Source organism: Lactuca saligna, chromosome 4 (genome assembly GCF_052625555.1).
Source record: "Lactuca saligna cultivar CGN05327 chromosome 4, ASM5262555v1, whole genome shotgun sequence".
Taxonomy (NCBI): Eukaryota; Viridiplantae; Streptophyta; class Magnoliopsida; order Asterales; family Asteraceae; genus Lactuca; species Lactuca saligna.
The window spans coordinates 329,056,226-329,064,082 of record NC_136420.1 but is presented as its reverse complement, the minus strand read 5'-3'; positions in this window follow the sequence as shown (position 1 = coordinate 329,064,082).

Below are 7,857 nucleotides of genomic sequence, written 5' to 3'. Positions count from 1 at the left end.
GGAAAAACGACATTTTGGTCTTTTTGAATTTTGGCATATGCAACAGATATGTGGTTAGTTTGGATGTTCGATTTTATACTAGGCAGGCGAGGCTTCAGATTTGATTTGAAGTACTTTGGGTCTGGACCGTCAGATGCAATAATAAGTTTCAATGGAATTTTTTCATTTTCTGGATTTTTACAAGAATATGTTTTTTTCTTTATCAAGTTTCATGTATGTGTTCTTTATAAGAAGATAGAAAATTTAGAGAATACAAGAATGTAAATGTGATAAAATCCGATTAAAATTTATTTATTTTTAAAAAATTAATCAAATGTATGCACAATGTATGTAACTAATTAAAAATACTATAATGTCATCATAGAACTCATAATCATATAAACAACTTCCATAACTATAACTATTTATTATCTATGCTCTCTACTTTTAATATCAAATGAAAGAAACACTTTGATCTTTTGCAAATGAATAAATATTTTGCAATATCTGATTAGTCCTCTTTGAATTATGAATACTTTATTTCTTTTTTAGCAGTCGTTTCTACGGGTTATATATATATATATATATATATATATATATATATATATATATATATATATATATATATATATATATATATATATATATATAGAGAGAGAGAGAGAGAGAGAGAGAGAGACAAAGAAAGAGAAAGAGATAAAACATTTATACAATCACATTTATATGATTTATATCATTTTAAATGAAATTAACTGGGCAGTAAAAACTTAATATAATTAATATATGTTTTGACTTTTTTTTGATCATATGATAAAATTCTGAAGAAAAATATATAAGTTATATATTTAAACCATTTGGGTTGTGGTGGCTTAGTAAGATATGTGGAAGATATGATGGATAACCTATTGATCCATGTTCAAATCCTGGCACCACTCAGCCCTTGTGGCCATGGAGGTTCACCTGCAGTGACTCCAGAACATGAGGCAAAGCTTTATGTTTGCAGCGGGGGATTAGTCGGTACGCGAAAGCTGACCCGGAAACCCTCGTTAGCGAAGTTCCCTTTCTAAAAAAAAAAGTTATATATTTAATGAGAATGGAAGTGTTTTATTGATAAAAATCATAAAAAATGTTGCCACTTATTTTATTAATTTTTTCGGAAAAAGTTATATATTTAATGAGAATGGAAGTGTTTTATTGATAAAAATCATAAAAAATGTCGCCACTTATTTTATTAATTTTGGTTTAATTTTATATTATTGTTGGCACGATACGCTATAAGTTGCAAATCCTCAGTTTCCATGTGAAAACTGAGCGCTATCCCATGAATATAACATGCAATCTATCCCCTTTTAGTTTTGACGTGTTACAAATTGCAAATAATAATTTATTGATTTTTTTCATAAAAGATAACACTTTTATTTATATATCCTGATTAGTATTATCATGTGTTTTATCTATTTTTTGTTTAATATTTCTTACAAACTACATTTAAAATACATTTTATGTGACATTTGATTCCTTTTATAAAATTTATATAACATTAAAAGTCAATGTCGCTATAAGTTTACACCCATATTTGTCGATCTCATTCAGCTAATTACATTTTTTATCACTTGATTTTTTATTTTTTTAAATGGTATTTTTAACCTTCTATTTTAAACCCCTTGATTTTAACTTTATAAAAAAAAATCATCAAAAATGATCCCCGTGGTTTCCAAAATAATAGAGTTTTATCCTTAATTTTTTATTTATTTTATTTTATTATTATTATTATTATTTTTTTGTCTTCAAAGATGTTCCATGTGGTTTGAAATTTGTTAATGGATAGTCCTTTTGGGTCACTCCGTCAAATTGGAGTGGTTCACTGCACACGTGCAAAGCACGTGAGGGTGCTTTCACTATTTCACTTAAGTTCCTCTCATTTGATGTTGGTGATCATTTTGTCTCACAATACACTACTACAAAAAAGGACATAAGAACAACCACATAGGACCCGATTTTTAGAAAAAACGGGTTATATTCTACAGGAACCGGGTTTTATAAAGAAGATATCTATAAGATGCAATTCTGAATTAGTGACCGGGCTATATGCCAAATTAAATAACCCAGTTTTTATCTACACAACCGGGTCCTTTAGTTGTAATGTCATATGTGTGATGTAAATAAAATAAAAAAGAATAGTTTTTCCATACACCGCCAATCAACTTTTGTTATCCCACCATCAATTTTTGGTGTCCTTCCTATCAAATTTTGATATCCCGCCATTTGTCCTAGTATACGATTTCAAAGCTACTCTCTGCGACCATTATTAGTGAAGATTAGAAATCACCAATCGAAGACCTTAATACTTGAAACAACGTGAATCGAAACTTTATTGGGGCTATTTTCACTAGAGCCAAAGTTTTGACTTGAGTAGTCGATCCTTTTTGCTTTATTATGTACATGTTCTGATTTCGGATTCATTCTTTGTTTGATGGTTGTTGATGTTTTCTATCACTTCATCTCTTTACGAATCAACGAAGATTGTGTATCCGATTTATTGTTCCGCACCTGCTATTTTTTTTGGGGCTGTTGATGATTGTACCCTTGTCATTACCCCTTTGATTCTGCACATGTTTAGGTGTTATCGGGGATGGTTGTGGTTTCAAAGTATGAAATCTTAGAATTTAGCAACTGTTTGGAGCTTTCGCTCATTGGCCTTATCAAGTGTCTGGTTGTCTTTGTTGAAGTTCTGCTTTGGTAATATGGCTTGAATGTTCATTTAATGTTCCATGTTTGCATCTTGCTGGATAATGTTGCTTTTGGGGTTATTGATGATTTTACCCCTAGGTTTGGTGTATGGCTTCTATTGAGTTTGCTTTGTTATGTTGGTGTGTTGCTGCATTGAGGTTTTAACTATTTTGCGCTTGACTGCCCTGCTTATAGATTGATGTGGCTCTATCTTTTTTTCACATTTATGATCCTTGTTGGCTTATGTTGTATTGATGGCGTTGGTGTTGATTAATGGGCGTTGGTTTTTTGTGTGTTTGTCTTTTTCATGTTACCGGGGTGTGATGTTGTCAAGGTTTAAGACTTAGCTTTTTCTTCGTGTTGTTTGCATTGTTATTTTTTGGGGTTTGCTTGGAGTCCCTGTCTTGGTTGTTTGTTTTGTCTAAGTTTCATTGCTTAGGTTTATTGTGTTCTTTGTATTCTTAGATTGCATTCTTTTTTCCTTTTTGTTAGTACCCTTTATTCTAATGATATTGAAGCCATTCAAATTTGTTGAGAGATGGTTGCTCAAGAGTTTACAGGAAAGGAATATTGGGAATACAACTGATCAGGTAATGTTTCATTGCCATTTCTTTTAGTTACTTATTTATTATTGCATTGTGGTTTCATTTTCTTTTAACATAGCATTCAATATTGCGTGAACAAAGGATGACTGGTTCTGTTTTATTAGCAATTAATCCCTTCACATATGACTTAATTTCTAGAAGTGATGTTATCAAGGTTTGCAATGAAAAGATTCTAAATAGCCCCCATGTGTGTGGAATTGTTGATGCTACTTATAATGACATGATGAGAATGTTGGATTAGTGTCTAAGTCCATAACTATTTTGGTATGTACTTGACCCGATGGTGCATGGTCATTTTGGGTTGCCTTCACCAAAGCAACTTGATAGGATGAATTATGGAGAGAAAGGATTAAATATGATTTATTAATGTATTATGAGAATAATATATTAAAGGAGAAATCATATTGTCAATAATTAATTGGTAATTAGTTTTGTAACTAAAAAAGATTAATTAAACTTAAGGGACTGGAATTGTAATTATAAGATAATTATAATTTGGGCCATGGATTGCCTTATATTATAAGGTGGACGAATTCTATGGGGGAAGCCCATATGAAATCGTCCAAGGCCTAGAGGAAAGGGCTCCATGGGTTGCTTAGGGCTTAAGCATCCAATTTAGGGTTTACTTGTTAGATAACCCTAATAGCCTTACTATATATAAGACCCTTATGACCCAAAAACGTGTCTAATGATCTTTCTAGGGTTTCACATGGTTTTGGGCAGCCTCCATCCTCTCTCCTCTTCATCCTCTTGCTTATGGTGTTTGTGAACCATTAGAGGAGTGACACTTGTGACTCTAAGCCTTCCAAAGTCAATACAAGGAGATTTGGGATTGTTATTGCTACATAACAATCAAGGTAACATTATAAACTCATTCTTATGTTAATATGATTACTTGTATGCTAGAATTAGGGTTTGTAGTCTTGGATAACTTGCATGTACAATAGAGAAACCTAGATCCAAGCTTTAGGGTTTGTATGAGCACATAGGATGTGATGGGTTTTAGCCATAAGAACTTTCCTATGTGCGCATGCAAAACCCTTATGCTCGGATCTAGGCTTTCTAATTAAACATGCTTTGAGTCCAAGACTTCTAATGGCTAATTAGGTTAAATAACAACATTGAAATAGATCTAGAATCATACCTTTGGATTCCTTGTTGATCTTGTTGTCTTGGAGCTTCTAGAGTCACAAATGTCACTCCTCTAATGGCTTACAAACACCAATAGCAAGTAAGATGATTTAGGAGAGAGGAGAGGGGAGGAATTCGGCCAGAGTATCTCTACTTTAGATGATGTGTTGTGATCTCTCGAATTCCCTCACCCCTAGGGTCTATTTATACTTGTAGACTCCTTAAGGATTATAGCTTTAACCCTAATTGGATAACTTAGACTTTAAGTTGATCCATATCCTTTCCTTGATAACCCTATGAACGATTTTGGCTTATCCAAGCCCTAGAAATCATCCATCCTATCTTGGATAAGGATTTATAGTCTAAAGTGTAACTATCAAACAGTTGACAGTTTATACCCTCTTATTTAATTAATCTCTTTAAGTCACCAAATTAATTCCAATTAATCTATGACTTATATTAATAAAATAACCATATATTATTCCTTATAATATTTACTCTCTCTTAACAAATCATCCATCAAGTTGCTATGGTGAAGGCAACCCAAAAGGACCATGCACAACCGGATCAAATACTTGCCTAATATAGTTGCAGCCTTAGACACTATTCCAACAGTCTCCCACTTGGATAAGTCTAGTAACTATACAAGTACAATTCGGTCTGCAGTCGTAGCTCTCAAAGACGCTATCAAACTTTGATCTAATCAATCTTGTCCTTTAGATAAGGGGTCGTACAGTCCTCTGTTAGATATCATGCTGACAATCCTATGGAATGGTTAGTCTAGCATTTGATTTCTCGATCTCCGATTTATTCGACATAGAACTTAATCAAACACATCAATTCAGTTCTGACCGGGCCCGGCACATAAGTCAAATCAAATCATCGAGTGGCCAAGATATCTCTTCTGCCCTCTTAGGATAAAATTTACAGATAAACTTCGACTTATATGCATTTACTTATTCATTAACCAACTATACACAACAATGCGTTTTATAACACCAAGTTACTGATGCGTTTTCGCATTATCAATGTACAATCAATTAACAAATAATAAACCATATATCTAGGTTTTAAGACTATATGATATTATCGTCTTGCGATCACCTTTTATATCGTATTCCATAAAGTGATTCCAGTAAGCGCGAGTTTGTTCCAATGCTCAAAACCAGTTCATAAGCACTCATGAACGTTGCAGCAACCCTTGCTATGTCTAACACCATTTAGACAATCTACACACCAATTCATGACAATCTTCATTCATATCTACTTCCAACATATGAACGATTGTGGACAATTTGAATAATTCGATTATTCCTAATAAACTCAATTATTCTGGAAGTCAAAACATGCAAAGTGAAAATATAGTTAAACAATTAACATATGACAGTAACTTTACTTATAAATAAAACTCCTTTATTTAATCATCAAATGTTAATTACATTTATCTATTATACGTTTCTAATACTATCTAATCTATACTAATATCATCCTTCATCCCAATACTCCTAGCATGCTGCAAGTGCTTAACCCTACTCAGTCCCTTCGTAAGCGGGTCTGCTGGGTTATCTTCTGATGATATCCTCTTAACTATGAGTTGTCCTTCTTCTACACGATGTCTAATGAAGTGATATTTTCTGTCGATATGTCGAGATCTACCATGATCCCTCGGTTCCTTGGTCAAGGCAACCGCACCTTCGTTATCACAGAAAATCTCCATGGGCTCCTTTATGGCAGACACAACTCCAAGATCACCAATGAAGTTCTTTAGCCATATTGCCTCCTTCGACGCTTCGCTCGCTGCGATGTACTCTGATTCGCACGTTGAAGCAGCTACGGTTTCTTGCTTGGAACTCTTCCAAGTTACTGCTCCTCCATTTAGGGTAAAGACCCAGCCCGACTGTGAATGGTAGTTGTCCCTATCGGTCTGAAAATTGGCATCACTATACCCTCGCACCTTCAAGTCATCACTCCCTCCAAGGACTAAGAACCATTCTTTCATCCTCCGAAGGTACTTAAGGATGTTCTTCACCGCAATCCAATGTGCTTTGCCAGGGTTCCCTTGATATCTGCTAACCATGCTCAAAGCAAAGGCTACATCAGGGCGAGTACAAGTCATAGCGTACATGATTGAGCCAACTGCGGAAGCGTACGGTATTCGGCTCATTTCTGCTATTTCAGCTTCAGTACTCGGACTTTGAGTCTTACTCAACTTGGCATTTCCTTGTATCGGTAGTTCTCCCTTCTTTGAGTTTTCCATACTAAAACGTTTTAGTACCTTCTCTAAGTAAGTATTCTGACTAAGTCCAATTAGTCTCTTACTTCTTTCTCTCACTATCCTTATTCCCAAAATGTAAGAAGCCTCTCCGAGGTCCTTCATAGCGAAACACTTCCCGAGCCAGGACTTGACTTCCTGCAGAGTCGGGACGTCGTTTCCTATGAGTAATATGTCATCGACATATAGAACGAGGAAGCTTACTATACTCCCACTGGCTTTGACATATACGCAAGATTCGTCTTCGCTTCGTACAAATCCAAACTCTTTGACTTTCTCATCGAAGCAAAGATTCCATCTGCGAGACGCTTGCTTAAGTCCATAAATGGACTTCTCAAGCTTACACACTCTATTTGGATGCTTCGGATTCACAAACCCCTTTGGCTGAGCCATGTAAACATCCTCAGCCAACTTTCCGTTAAGGAAGGCGGTCTTGACATCCATTTGCCAAATCTCATAATTGTGAAATGCGACAATTTCTAGCATCATTCTAATAGATTTAATCTTCGCAACTGGTGAGAAGGTCTCATCATAGTCAACTCCTGGAGTTTGAGTAAAGCCCTTCGCAACCAATCGCGCTTTATACGTGTGTACGTTCCCATCCACGTCGGTCTTCTTCTTGAAGATCCATTTGCACCCAACGGTCTTACGTCCGGGCACATAATCAACCAAATTCCAAACTTGGTTATCGTACATGGATTGGATCTCGCTATCCATTGCCTCTTTCCATTTCGAAGACTCTGGGCCTGCCATGGCTTCCTTATAGCTATTAGGTTCATCATGATTTACTAGTGTACCATCACTAATATACGTGTCCCCTTCGGTAGTAATATGAAAACCATAAAACTGGGGATGAACTCTAACTCTATCAGAACGTCTAAGAGGTAAGGACTCGTCAATCGGTTCAACCGGAGTTTCCTCCTCGGGTTGAATGCCAGCGGTAGAGGTTCCTTCATCTATCGACTCTTGAATCTCTTCAAGTTCGATTTGCCTCCCACTGTCTCCTTGGCTTATGAGTTCTCGCTCTCGGAAAACTCCTCTCCTCGCAACAAAGACAACATTGTCTTTCGGTCTATAGAAGAGATATCCAAAGGATGTCTGCGGGTAGCCGATGAAAATACATCGCTCACTTCGAGGTTC